Here is a 15,149-nt window from a genome sequence, read left to right as displayed (position 1 = left end):
TTTCCCATGCATTACTGTCAGTATTTTCCTAGCATTTACTGCTTCTCATGTGACATCATAAAACTGATAAAGACAGATCTTTCAATACCACAAAGCAACATGATTATGCATATAAATGTAAATGTTGTTGTCTCCACACATTTATTGTTCATATTCATTTAGATTTTGTGTTAAAAATCTTCAACCTAATCACAGTAATCGTATGGGTGATTAATTCTCATTATAATCATTGTTATGCCCCTAAAAACTGATATGCAGTAACCTGGTTGTGACTTCTACGTATAGAATGAGAGTATTTGACATATTATTAGATGACACAAATTCTTCCTAAGGGAACATGAAGGCATTTTGTTATTAGGCGAACCAAAACAAATGTGAAATTAAAAAAATATGGTTTGTTATTGACAATTTAGGTAGAGAAGGAATACATTGGTTCACCCGCAAAAAAAAAGGAATACATTGGTTAGCTTAATAATGCATGGGCATAAGTAACACCACCAGCACTTCTAGGAACTTTATCTTAGCATATTTTAACACAAGACCAAAATTGTGCAAATTGTGAAGTGTTACCAAAATTTTGGAATTGTTTGCGGTGTATGCAATATGGTGTTATGGTTGCATGTTTTGCTCACCTTCTTATGCAGATGTGTGTGTTTTTTATCTGGCTGATTTTTTCTTGCAGTTTGCAGTACACCAAACATCCTCTGGAGGTCCCACCGACAACTACTATGGCTTACACGCCACCATGGGCGTGTATGGCCACAAACTTAAACCCGGGCAATTGACTTCAACTTATATTACTGTTACCCATAGCGGAGATGGTGTTAAATCAAGCTTTAATGCAATTCAAGTTGGCTGGCATGTAAGCATCTTTTTTCGAAGCAAGAGTTCAGTTCAGACATATGGTTGGGTACTAGTGGTCAACTACCACAAGTAGGATATAGTCCAAGAAAAATAGTACGAGCATAATAATGCGACAATGACTTGGCACAAAGGCTCCATTCCAATAAGGCGAAATGTTCAGCATATCATTAAACTCACTTAAATTGTGCATAAAAAAAATGAAAAATGACTTGCTCGCTTTATTATGCATTTATGAGCTAAAACTAAATCTTCAAATAAGTGAGGGTATCTTGGAATTTCCATCCAATATGATGTGTTCTCCATTGCAATAAAACACATAGACACTTTTTTGCAGTAACTAACAATTTCTGATTAAGGAATTATCCCTTCTCAAAATAGCAAGAGTACCACATATTTAATTTCTATGTTTATTGAAATTCTTTATCAAATCTACCACATTTTTACCATTTGATTGCAAGGTAAATTTTTCTTTATTTTTATGGTTTTACCCCTTATGTTTGTAGATTTATCCAGAAAACTACGGCGACTCACGTCCCCACTTCTATACCTACTGGACGGTAATACTAATCCCCTAAATTATCTTCTAACAAGTGATCTTACTCTCACTGCAAATATAGTGCTAAGATTATTGTCCCATGCACTATCATACATGCTACAGAGAGATGGATATGATGCAACCGGCTGCTTCAATATGAACTGCCCTGGTTTCATACGGGCAAATGGCGCCTTGGTAGCTCCGGGTGATGTTATAAAACCAATTTCAGGTGTCCATGAACCTGTACAAAATGTCACACTCAAAGTGCTTAAGGTAGCATTTGCATGTTTCTTGTTATTTATTTGAGCATCATTTTCTCCATCGAATCGTATCATAATTGATGATTGCATAGACTTTATTATAATCATGCTAACATAACTAATATAGCCCTCACATAGTCAATGTCACTCAAAAATTTCACGAGCCCATATGACTCTTTAACAAAATATTATTAGAATGTTTACTTAAAATAAATCCAAAATCATTGGCAAGACAAAGCAAGTGGAGACTGGTGGGTGTACTATGGTTTCAATGGCAACCCCACAGGGGTGGGATACTTCCCAAGGTCGTTATTCACTTATTTGGCACAAAAGGCAAATGGAATGGCTTTTGGTGCCTTTGTGGTAGCCGATAAGACACTTCCAACTCCTCCCATGGGAAGTGGTATCCGCCCAAATGGTGGCCAAGGTCGCGCTGCATCTTTCACCAACCTTCGATTCATTGATCAAGATGGTAGGAGCAGTCCAATGACGACAGATTGGCCCAAGTTAGTTACGAATAACAAATGCCACTCTATTACTCCTATTGGTCATGCTGAATGCCTATATGGTGGACCTGGAGGTTGTGTGAGATAAGATGTGCTAAAAAAGCTCGTTGTCATCAAATTGTAGTCGCCTAATAAAATTATGAGATGTGCTTATATGCTTTTTGGAACTATTATTGTTGCAAAGCAATGCTGAAAAAAGTGCAGAAGAGCAATGATGTTGCTCACCTTTTGTACCGAGAGTCTCAGACGATTAGGTGCATGTGGTCCTGACTCATGAGCTTTCACCACATGCCTAACTGTTGCAATTGTCTCGTAAAATAAATAGTAGTAGCAGATGGGATCAATATCGAGCACTCCTCCCCTAGAGGTGAGGAGTGATGACGATGACACTTACGTGTTATCTCCGCGAGACCCTCTTTGTAGTGGTGTGAGTGGGGTACTTATATGTGCGGCTCAGCGGTTGCGATGGCTTTTCGCCCAATTTTCCACAATTGACTAGGCAATTTGGTTTTTGCTAGGTTTTCCCTTATTAAGCGAGCAACTATTTTCTTCATAATGAATGCATGAATCCTGCCATTTCAAAAAAGAAGCTCCTGGAGCATGGGAGCATCCCACCTCCCGTATCACCTGATACGCACTTGGGGTCAATAGAACACCTAGAGTAGAATATTATGGTGTGTGTGCCCAAGAATTAATAGTTTTCTCCCCTACATGAAGATCCCGCCCTCCATACCCGATCGCGAATAGTTTCAGGATAATAGCGTGCCACCTTTAATTATCGCTCGCCATCCATCATGCCATCTCACGCAGTGCTAGAGCCTGAAATTTTAATACTTCCTTCACTTTGGTTTATAAATCAAACATGGGTTTTACATCTTCAATTTGACTAGAAAATATACATTATATCTTATATGAATAATATATCTTTAGATTCGTTGTCCAATGAATTTTCTAATCTTATATTTTCTTTAGCATATTATACGTGTTTTATTAGTCAAACTGAAAACCTAAAACATATGCCCACTTATAAACTCAACCGGATGGAGTAGGGAAACCCTTTCTATCTGCCGTTTGACGGGAAGCATTCATCAGACCACTCCCGTGATGTTGATATATTTTTCATCCCATAGTTAATATTCTTACGAAATCAGTCGCTGAATACATCAGCCAAGCCCGATTTTTCTCTCTCTGCTTTCTCCTCATAAACACCTCGCCAATTTCTCCCCCAGTAATCTCACCTTCCCAGCCCTGTTCTCGTCTCACGTGCCCCTGACACAGCTACACCATCGAGCTCACCCCTCACCGCCCAGACTCTCTCTGCCAGGAACCAACCCTTCCCACGCGTCCATCAGATCAACCACTCTGGTGCGCCATATGTAAGCAAAATTTCTTTAAGTGCAAAACTTCTGGAAATACAAATGATTCAACAAAAATATGCGAGAGATTTTCTATTCATCATCCGTGTATACTGGCTCCATCATGATGTTGGAGTAATTATGCATCTATGGGATGCCATTAGCAGAATCAAAATTGCATCTAGATCACCTAACAACATGAACAGAGAAGGGTTTAGAGATCCTTTACATGTCACGGGAGTGGACATGATCGCCTGCTCGGTGCAGACGTGATGCAGGGGTGATGTACTCGAAGCAGAGGTTCTCTTCGACGTCCTGATTCCTTCAGGACGCCACCGGGACTGGCCGGGGACGGCAGAGGCGGCTGGAGTAGGTCTTCCCGTCGCTGCAGCGCTCCCCCTGATCGGATGGGGTGAGAGAATATCGGGAGGGGAGTGAAACCGTACGAGAATTATGATCGCGCAGGCTGCCAACCCTCTCCCGTACCCCCTTTTATCTAGCGCTGGCGACAGGGGACCAAAACCATCAGTTGGTTTGGGTGCCCCCGATCAGGGCGCCTTAGTTGGGATAAAAGCCCACGTACGTTGGTACGTGGGGCCTCTTTATTAACGTTATCTTTTCCCTTTTTTTTCTGTTAGACTAATAGATCTAACTGGCATGTTAAGCCGTCAGATCAAAACCAACACATGAGACCTTATGAAGTCGATCCTGTCATCATTGTATGTTTTTCTTTTCTCTACCTCTTCCCTTCACATGGTTCCTTAGATGAATGAAGAACTAACCCTTCAGTCTAATGCAAAATTCCATCATCGATCGAGAGGCGTTTAGCATGGGAGTGGGCAGCAAATTTACAACCCTAGGGATACAAATATAGTGACGACCAATGATTCCAAGCCAATGATGCATATTGAAAAGAGGTTACCTCCCAATGATTCCAAGCCAATGATGTAGAGGCAAAGGGCAATGGCCAAGACGATGACGCATGAATCCTCCGTAAGTGATGTCGCCATGCATCTGATTTACCTGGCGGGCAAGCTGGAGTAGAATAATCGCGCCTAAGTTAGGCATGTAGTGTTCGTGGCCTTCCCAAGGATAGTGAACATATTTTCTTCATTAGATCTTGATACTTCTCCATGCCTGCAAAGTGTTAGTGATAACATAATAGAAATATCAAATTGTTTGGAGTTGATGGCATAATTCTCTCAATAAGAATTTGACGTGCACTTCTACACAGGTATACCCCGTCATGTGGTGACCTTAGCCTGGGAGACAACCACACTATCCTCTTTACCGGATGGGGCTTGCCTGCTCCCTCCCGGTGCTTCCATCCGTGCTCCCCGCTCAATCGATTTCATCCAACGGCCCATGTCCCTTTTTAGAGAAAAAGGTAAGAATCATTGTATTTCCTTATCCCGCCATCCGTATAAACGGAAATACAGGCCATTCGTTGTCTTCTCCGATGGGTCGCAACGAGCCTGGCCACCGTCGCCACGAGCATTGCACCGCCCTCCTTCACTGGAGATCCACGCGCCTCGTCGCGGCGCGCACACACGCAGCCAGTAGAGGAAACAACGTGGTTCCACCAGCGCCAGAGGCACGAGCAACAGCTTCAAGCCGGTACTTGAACACCACCATGTCGCCATGTCGTCGGCATGTACCAGTAGCAAAAGAGTGTTCCCCGGCAGAGTCCGCCTCACTGCGCGCGACGCATGCGCGACGTACGCCACGACGGCAACGGCATAAAGGACGTGCCAGAGAATCGATCTAGAGCAAAGCTAGCTCCATGCAACTCACGTGTATGTATTCTGCCGCTGCTAGTAAATTGGTCAAGATTCTTCAGTCCAGCCTTGCACACTTTTGCTGCTGGCTGAAACGATCGAGGCTAGAAAACCTACAAACCAGCGGCATTTAGAGCTCGGTGAATTGTGTGGCTCTCGACGCGCCAGGATTTGTTAAGTTTGTTTCGTCGGCTTGAAGCACTTGGCGCGAGGCCTAAAGCGATGAAAACATCAGCCAGGTTGGTGGTCTGTGGTTGCTATCTCCTAGGGATAAAAATGGAACGGAAACTTTCCGCTTTTCCGGCGAAAAAAAGGAAACGGAGAGGAAAAACGGAGATGGAAACGGAATTTTGCAAAACAAAAACAAAAGTGGAATTTTTTTATGCGAAAACGGAAACAAAAACGAAACAATGTTTTCCGGCGGAACAAGTGCGGAAATGGAATTTTCCGTTTCCGTTAATATGGAACTTTCGGCTTTTAATACGAGCAAATGTCTATTTTATAGCCCAACACATAATAAGACCCTACAGAGTTACATAGCAGAATAATGGCCCATGGCCCAACTTCAGCATAACAATACACCAGGCACCGCAGCAAGGCGAGCAGAATCCCTAATCTAATCCCTAATCACCGCTCAAAAATAATCTATCCCTAATCAAGCAGACGAGCACGCCGCCACCGCCACTGCCGTCGCATCTTTGGCCGGCCTGCCCAGACTTGACATGGCGTCGTCGGACGCCGCTGCCTTCTGAAGCCGCCGTGGGACGCTGCCGTCCTCTGAAACCGCCGTTCGACGCCTCTGTCCTCTGAAGCCGCCGTCCGACGCCTCCGTCCTCTACGCCCCTCTGAAGCCGCCTTTCTGACGCCTCCGACCTCTACGCCCCTCCAACACGATCGAATCCCTCCGCAGTTACACCCCTCTCCACTGCTGATGACACCTTCACGGCTGCACCTGCAGTCCTGCACTACTGCACATACAGAGTAAGATTACCAAGCAAGATAGCTTATGAATGTTCGTGCAGATCTTGCGAAAATCCATGATACACACTATGTTGAATTGCCTGTAGCCCTGTACATACAGTAAGTCTATCAGAACTAATATTGGGATCCTTGTGCTTTCACAGTGCACTAGTGGGCTAGTGGTACAGTTGTATTTAGCTTGCTTATACATAATTAATTAATGTTGTTAGCCTGTTACAGGTCTGGCCGTAGTGTTAGTGCACTGCCAACCTGCAATGGATGATTTTTTTACAGCAAGTAGCAGTGCAAGTGTAAGCGCAACATCTCCGATTGTGCTTGAATCATCATCGGAGCAGCCTCCCAATGCTACTAATACAAGTGCAGCAGCTGCAAGTTCGGATACGGCCAATGGAACTGAAGATGCAGCCCCTGATGTGAAGAGATGTAAGAAGCTCACCTCTGATGTTTGGGAACATTTCACCAAGTATGAGATAACGACGACGGATAAGGATGGTAACAAGGTTGTAGAGAAATGGGCTAGATGCAATAGCAAAGGGTGCACTTACAAGGGCCCTCGTACTAATGCTCGAGGCAATCGAGGCACAACAGTTTTCAAGTCTCATTTGCAGAACAAGCATCAGATCATTACTGGACTTGTACTGAATAAAGTTGAAGGCAATGAGTCCATGGTAGCACCTGCGACCTTTAGGTATGACGAGTCTACCAGTTTGAAGAAGTTTTATCTCTCAATTATAATGCATGAGTACCCCTTCAATATTGTTGACCACGAGTACTTGGTGGACTTTATCCATTCTTTGCGTCCAACTTTTCCAATTAAAAGTCGCCCTACTGTGAAGAAAGACATAGTCAACATATTTAGAGAGGAAAAGAAGAAATTGTATGAGTACTTCAAAACAGTGCAGTGCCGATTTAGTGCCACCGTGGACATGTGGACATCTGGACAAACCAAAGGATACATGGGCATCACTGTTCATTGGATAGATGAAAATTGGTGCATGCAAAAGAGGATTATCAAGTTTAATCATGTACAGGGAAACCATTCAGGAAAAAAATCTTGGCTTACACTTTTATGATTGCATAGTGGAATGGAATCTTGACAGGAAATTGCTTTCACTCAGTTTGGACAATGCTTCAGCCAATGATAAGTGTGTTGAGGGGCTACTAACCAAATTCAGTAAGAATAGTCTAATCTGTGATGGCATATTTTTTCATGTAAGATGTTTCAATCACATCCTAAACCTGGTCGCTCAAGATGGTTTGAAGACAATTGCAGCATCTAATGCAAATATTAGAAATACCATATCAATTGTGAGGAATTCTCCACAGCAGAAGGAAGAGTTTGAGAAGTGTGCTTCAGAATGTGACTTAAATCCAAAATCTGAACTGATCTTGGATGTTCCTACCCGGTGGAATTCCACGTATGATATGCTGCAGAAGGCACTTTACTTTAGAGATGCTTTCGATAGGCTTTTTCTTCGGCATAAAAAGAAGTATAAGAAGTGTGCTCCAACTTCGAAGAATTGGATTATGGCATTGAAGATATGTGATCACCTGAAGATTTTCAAGGATGCTACTGTGCTGTTCTCTGGAACTACATATCCAACTGCAAATAAGTTTTTTATCACCTTTTGCAAGTTTAAGATTGCAATTGATGGCTGGTGTGCTAGCTCTGACAAAGTAATTAAGTCTATGGCACGTTCCATGAAACTTAATATGATAAGTATTGGGAGAAGTCCAACATGGCACTTTCCGTGGCAGTCTTCTTTGATCCTAGATACAAGAGAAACGTGATAGAATACTATGCACCAACCATTTACCCCACCACCCATGACCAACAGATTGAGAAGTTTACAAAAGTTATTACCCAGTTGTTTGAAGCTTACGTCTCTACATCAAAGAAGACAACCTGTAACAGTAGTGATACTAATATGTGTGAAACACCTTCTGTTGATCTTGATCTAGATGATGGTTTAGACTCGTTCTTGAGTAGCAGAAGTCAAAAATCAGACCGTGTTCTCAAAACTGAGTTGGAAGTATACATGGAGCAAGAGTTACAATCTAGAAAAGATTCGAATTTTGATATACTATCATGATGGAAGGTCAATCAAGTTGAGTTTCCTATTCTGTCACGACTTGCTCGAGATATCTTATCTATGCAAGTGTCCACGGTTGCCTCGGAGTCGGCATTCAGTGCTGGTGGGCAGGTTGTTGACCCATTTCGTGGTCGTCTTGAACCTGAAACCGTTGAAGCTTTAATTTGTACTAAAAATTGGATTGGTGCATCAAAAGGTAACCTTTTAAATTTTATCTCAACTTCATGTGCACCCTCTGACATAATCATACTAATAATTATTATTATCAATCATTCAGGTAGTGACATTGCATCTATTGTCAAAGACATGGACATGCCAAGCTTGGAGGAACGTTTTACAACTTTGGTGCACATGGTTTGCATTTTATCTATTTTTTTGACTTGTATTATGTCTAATACTCATATTACAGAACTTGAAATCTATTTGTATGCTTGCCTATGTAGTTGGAGGAGCCACAAGAGGATGATAGTTGTGATGACCTGGAGGACTTCATGGATGAGGAAATGGAGGATTGAATGTTGTAGTGCTGGAATGGAACTGTTAGTTACTATATTTAAAGTTTCAAATATTTGCATCATGGATACTTTTCTTGTTGAGTTGAAGTGTGTACTACAGTACTAGTACTATTAAAGCTGAGCACTATTGTGATTTGAGCTGCGATGTTTGGTTGCTGGATGGCTTCCAAGTTTTTTTGTTGCAAAGTTGAATATTTATGCACAAATGAATATCTAATAATATATCCACAATATATCATAATATTTTATAATCATCTTATCTTTGACAACTTTGTTCATTTCATTGTGTTTTTTTCTACGGTTCAAGGGTTCTTTGTTCCGGTGAACATCCGCTTCCGTCTCCGTTTCCGTGTCGTATTCGCTCCGTTTTTGTTTCCGATAGTATCTGTTTCCGTATTTGTTTCCGAGGTTTCTGTATTCGTTTCCGTTTCCGGAAAAAAATATGAAAACAAATATGATAGCACCCAGTTCCATTCGTTTCCGCTCCGTTTTCATCCATACTATCTCCGATCTTGAACGGGGGCGGAACTACCGCGGCGGCGCACGGGAGCGGACAGAAGCTTCAAGCCGAATTCCGGCTTGCCGTACTCCTTCGCGCCGACCTCCTGCGGACACGACCCAGGTCTGATTCTGTACTGACCTCAGAAGGGGGCGGTCGCGGGAGAAGCACGAGATCGAGCCGACGGACGGTAGCCAGTTCATAGGCTATCTCTGTCGAGGTCAAGGGATGATCGACTGTAGAAAGAGTAATCCAAAGGGAAGGATGGGAATACGTACAGGAAGAGACGGGAATACGGAGCTGTGCGGTTTCCTTTCGGCCAGAAAAAGATGTGTCTGAGGGAAAAGATGTACACCGTTGGATGTCTGGGGAGCACTGAGAGGGAGCAGGCAAGCCCCACCATGCCAGAGGTGTCCTCTTAGGCGTCTCTAACGCTGACCCTCAATAGACAATGTATTTGTCTCCTGACACGTCTGGACGTGTCTATACATAGTGATATGAGAGTCGACCATCCAATCTTGCCCACATACATTTCAAGGTGAATTTTCATTTAAACCGGACCAAATTCTTTACATTTTTGACATATTTCAACTAAAATAAGTGTACAACACTTTTTAAACCTAGTCTAAAACTGTTGCCAGCCATGGAGGTGTCTTTGTTCCATGTTCTGTCTTTCCTATGTCCGGCAAGCTCAATGGTTGTAAGCCCTGGAGAGTGAATTTGCCGGAGGGGAAGAATATCACATGGGGCATGAGATGGCGACGTGTCCATGTCCCAGCTCCTACTCTTCATCGCCAGAGTCTGTCGTGTGGACATCTCTGGTCGTGGATGGGTTGGCCTCGTGGTCGTTGCGGTCGGGCGCGAATGCATGGGGAGGCACGACCGACGCGGAGCTGACGACCTCCATGTTCGCCTATGCCTCCTCTTCCTCCGCCTCCGCAGCGATCTTCTCGAACCGTGTGTCATGCTCTTCCGCCATGATGCGCAGCCGCCATCACTCACGTTGGATGTCGCGGGCGCTGTGGTAGGACAGGAGCAGCACCCGCTGCTCATCCAGGAAGCTTGGAAACTCGGTCAGCATGGTTGTGATGGCATTGTCGTTCACCTGCTCGATGGTGACTTGTCCCTCCATGTGCCGGTGCTTATCAAGGAGCCGGAGGTTGTAGCATTTGTCCTCCTGCACCTGCTAGAACGCTGACACCAGCAGCACCATCTGCTCTTCTGCCCTTACAACGTTGAAGTGCGTCTGCGCCTGATCCATGGTGAAGTCGGCATGGACGGCCACGGACGGTGGCCCAAGCTCATCTTCGGACCCCTCGTCCATCGGTCGGTCATCATCATTAACACTCGGGGACGACGCTAGAAAGCTAGTCTCTATCCGACTACCACGGCAGGCCAGCCAGCCAGTCGCAATGTCGCCCAGTTCATGCTTCTGCTCCGCCCACAAGTTCTCCCACAACGCTTTGGAGCTCGCGATCATGGCAAACATGGTGCACAGAGGAGGATCAGGAGCGAGGTGGTGCATTGAGGATCGCGCCGGTTCTGGCCACGTATACATAGCAGGAGCCAGTCAGGCCAAGCGATAGGTTGTATGAATGCAAGCGCCAAAGTGGGTTTCTCTGCTGTCGTGCTTGTTTAGTGTTGGCAGGCGGAGGGATGCATGGGCAGCTGGTTTGAATGTGTAGAGATCCTCCCCTCAAGACTCTTTCGCATTGAACAGCGCGAAGACCGGCTCGACGCTCTTGGCCGGCGCCCCCCACCCACCCTTCATTGACAGTTGCAATGAACAGTCGTGGCTACTCTGGCCGGCGTGAATGCGACGCGGGGATTGGAGGTGCATTCGCACGGGAGAGGGAAACCATTTTCGGGAGGGACCAAGGTGTTAGACGAGTACGTGGCAGAGGTTCGGACGCCCGCAAAGTCCCAAGTTCACGGGAAAACGAACAACCGAACTGGTCCACGAATCATTGGGGTGCCGTGTTGAATGGAAAATCGCGTCCAAACCGCTTGGTCTGGACGATTGTGAGCATTTAGGGGTCCGCATTTGAGATGCCCTCAGAACTCTGTCTTAGGGCATCTCCAAAACGGACCCTCAAACCGCCCGTAACCATTCGGACCGCGCGGCCCGGATGTATTTTACCGTCCAACACGGATCTGTATCGGTCCGCCGACCACTCCAGACGCGTTTTTTTCCTGCAAATTGGAAGCGAGCTGGGGGCCTTTGCGGGAGTCCGAACATGAGCCACGTAGGACTCCAACACCCCCGGCCCACTCAAGTTCCCCTCCTGGTCCCATTCTCTTTCACTCCGCCCCTACTCTCCCTTGCTTTACATCCGCGCTCTTTTATTTTTTTAAATGTCATCGGGGGCAGAGGAAAACTGCCCACGAGAATTTTCATTAAACTTTAAGTCATGACAGACAAGATTGAAGGGATTTTTACAGCTGCACAGAGGGGCAGTGAGAGAGAGAGAGAGTAGGTGGAGGGGGCTAGTGCAACATAGTAAGACATTGGACCCATGACTCCAAGATCGTCTTACAGATAGTGCGAGAGCATCGCCACCTCCAGAGTGAGACATCAGCAGAGATGTTGCGGACCACATCAAGTGGCAGGAGGTTTTGCGCGCGGAAGACTTCGGCATTCCTGCTCTTCCAAATATTCCAGACGACGGCGATGCAGGTGGTGGGTCACAGACGAGGTGGCGTAGGGAACCCCGAACCCCCCCAGAGCTAGCCGAACACAGGGCCTCCACCGACGGGGCCGCTGGGGTGCCCGGGGAGGCCAGAGCCCAGACTGCGCGGGCATGCATGCACTCGAACAACAGGTGCTCTACGGTCTCTGCTTCCCCACAACACACAGGCGGCATTGTCAATAACGTGCCTCCTGTTAAGCAGGGCAGCACACAGCAGCCGGCGATGATGACAGAGCCAGAGAAAGAACTTGCACTTCCGAGGCGCGAAACTACCTCAGATGGTCGGCGAAAAGACATCAATTGCGTGCACCTCCATGGCGGCACGGTACACCCCCCTGGCAGTGAATCTGGCCCCGGAGAGGCGCAGGAAGCGCTCGTCCGGGACGCCCGTGCGGAGGGCCACACAACGAAGCTCCGCCTTGAGGCAGACCAGCTCAGCGCGGGCGATCGAGGAGAGCCACGGCTGGAGCTGACCCTCAAGCCACCCCAGGACCACGACAACACATGCATTGGGGCACACAGAATGAGAGAAAAGCGCCGGAAACATGGACTCGAGCGTTGCCTGAGAGCATCTCCAGCCGTTGCCCCCCCGTGGAGGCATAAAAATCGCCGCCTAGGGGCGAGCCGGCGGTCGAATCAGCGCTGGGGCGGTTGGGCATCCAGCCGTCGCCTCCAGGTCGGCCCCAGGCGCTGAGATTGGCCCAGTTTTCGGCCCACTTTCGACGAATAAAGGCCCCATATGGGTGAGAATCGGCCCATATTCGACGTGGTTCGGCGTTGAATTCTCAACATAAATATTTTTTATCACATAGTTCATCACAAAAAATCAAATAGTTCAACAAAATAGTGCAACAACAAATAGTTCAATACAAATTATATAGTTCAACAAATAAAAACTCATCACACGCCGAGCTAGGCGTCGCCCTTGATCCTCCATAGGTGCTCCACTAGATCCTGTTGCAGTTGATGATGCACCTGTGGGTCTTGGATCTCCTGACGCATACTGAGGTAGGCAGTCCAGATGCCGGTAGCTGGTGATCAACTTCGGCTAGAGGACCCTGCCTGTAGTATGGTTCAGTGTCAAACACTGGCTCTTCCTGCTCGCTCTCGATGATCATGTTGTGCAAGATAACACAGCAAGTCATGATCTCCCACATTTGATCTTTCGACCAGGTTTGAGCAGGGTACCGGACAACAGCAAATCGAGATTGGAGCACACCAAATGTCCGCTCGACATCCTTCCTGCAAGCCTCCTGCACCTTGGCAAAGTGGGACTTCTTGCCTCCTGGCACAGTGTTTGAGATAGTCTTCACAAACGTAGACCATCTCAGATAGATGCCATCAGCTAGGTAGTACCCCTTGTTGTAGTGCCGCCCATTGACCTCGAAGTTGACCGGAGGAGAATGACCTTCAACAAGCTTGGCAAAGACAGGGGAGCATGTTGGGGATCGTTGCAGAAATAAATAAAAAATCTACGCATCACCAAGATCAATCTATGAAGAGACTAGCAATGAGAGAGAGGGGAGTACATCTTCATACCCTTGAAGATCGCGATGCGGAAGCATTACAAGAACGCAGATGAACGAGTCGTACTCGCAGCGATTCAGATCGCGGTTGATTCCGATCTAAGCGCCGAACAACGGCGCCTCTGCGTTCAACACACGTGTAGCACGAGGACGTCTCCTTCTTGATCCAGCAAGGGGGAAGGAGAAGTTGGGGAAGAACTCCGGCAGCACGACGGGGTGGTGGTGGAGCTTGCAGTTCTCTGGCAGGGCTTCGCCAAGCTCAACGGAGGAGTAGGGGGTGTTGGAGAAGGGAAGGGATGCGCCTTTGATGAGGTCCTGCTGCCCTCCCTCCTCCCCTCTATTTATAGGGGCAAGGGAGAGGTGGGTCGGCCCCCTCCAGATGGATCTAGAGGGGGGCGGCGGCAAAGGGGGCGAGGCTTGCCCCCCAAGCCAAGGGGGGCGCCCCCTTTAGGGTTTCCCCCCAACCCTAGGCGCATGGGCCCTAGGGGGTTTTGGCGCCCAACCCACCTAGGGGCTGTTTCCCCTCCATATTCAGCCCATAGGGCCCTCTGGGGCAGGTGGACCCTCCCGGTGGACCCCCGGAACCCTTTCGGTGGTCCCGGTACAATACCGATAAACCCCTGAACACTTCCGGTGACCGAATAAGGACTTCCCATATATAAATCTTTATCTTCGGACCATTCCGGAACTCCTCGTGACGTCCGGGACTCTGAACAACATTCGGTAACCGCATACTAATTCCCATAACAACTCTAGCGTCACCGAACCTTAAGTGTGTAGACCCTACGGGTTCGGGAATCATGCAGACATGACCGAGACATCTCTCCGGCCAATAACCAACAGCAGGATCTGGATACCCATGTTGGTTCCCACATGTTCCACGATGATCTCATCGGATGAACCACGATGTCGGGGATTCAATCAATCCCGTATGCAATTCCGTTTGTCCATTGGTATGCTACTTGCCCGAGATTCGATCGTCGATATCCCAATACCTTGTTCAATCTCGTTATCGGCAAGTCTCTTTACTCGTTACGTAATGCATGATCCCGTGACTAACTCCTTAGTCACTCTGAGCTCATTATGATGATGCATTACCGAGTGGGCCCAGAGATACCTCCCCGTCATACGGAGTGACAAATCCCAGTCTCGATTCGTGCCAACCCAACAGACACTTTCGGAGATACCTGTAGTGTACCTTTATAGCCACCCAGTTACGTTGTGACGTTTGGTACACCCAAAGCATTCCTATGGTATCCGGGAGTTGCACAATCTCATGGTCTAAGGAAATGATACCTGACATTAGAACAACTTTAGCAGACGAACTACACGATCTTGTGCTATGCTTAGGATTGGGTCTTGTCCATCACATCATTCTCCTAATGATGTGATCCCATTATCAACGACATCCAATGTCCATGGTCAGGAAACCGTAACCATCCATTGATCAACGAGCTAGCCAACTAGAGGCTCACTAGGGATATGTTGTGGTCTATCTATTCACACATGTATTACGATTTCCGGATAACACAATTATAGTATGAACA

General features: G+C 46.6%; 1 long non-coding RNA gene across 1 annotated transcript; it reads left to right on the top strand.

Moving 5' to 3' along the window:
- The first annotated feature begins 5,906 nt into the window (after nt 1-5,906).
- LOC123100510 (uncharacterized) lies at nt 5,907-8,952 on the top strand. Its single transcript, XR_006448413.1, has 4 exons — nt 5,907-6,279; nt 6,499-8,568; nt 8,650-8,726; nt 8,816-8,952. It is a non-coding gene; the product is annotated as an uncharacterized lncRNA (long non-coding RNA).
- The last annotated feature ends 6,197 nt before the right edge of the window (nt 8,953-15,149 follow it).

The sequence above is a fragment of the Triticum aestivum genome, chromosome 4D, assembly GCF_018294505.1.
Source record: "Triticum aestivum cultivar Chinese Spring chromosome 4D, IWGSC CS RefSeq v2.1, whole genome shotgun sequence".
Classification (NCBI taxonomy): domain Eukaryota; kingdom Viridiplantae; phylum Streptophyta; class Magnoliopsida; order Poales; family Poaceae; genus Triticum; species Triticum aestivum.
Note: the sequence above shows the minus strand (reverse complement) of the source record. Positions and strands in the feature narration are given on the sequence as shown.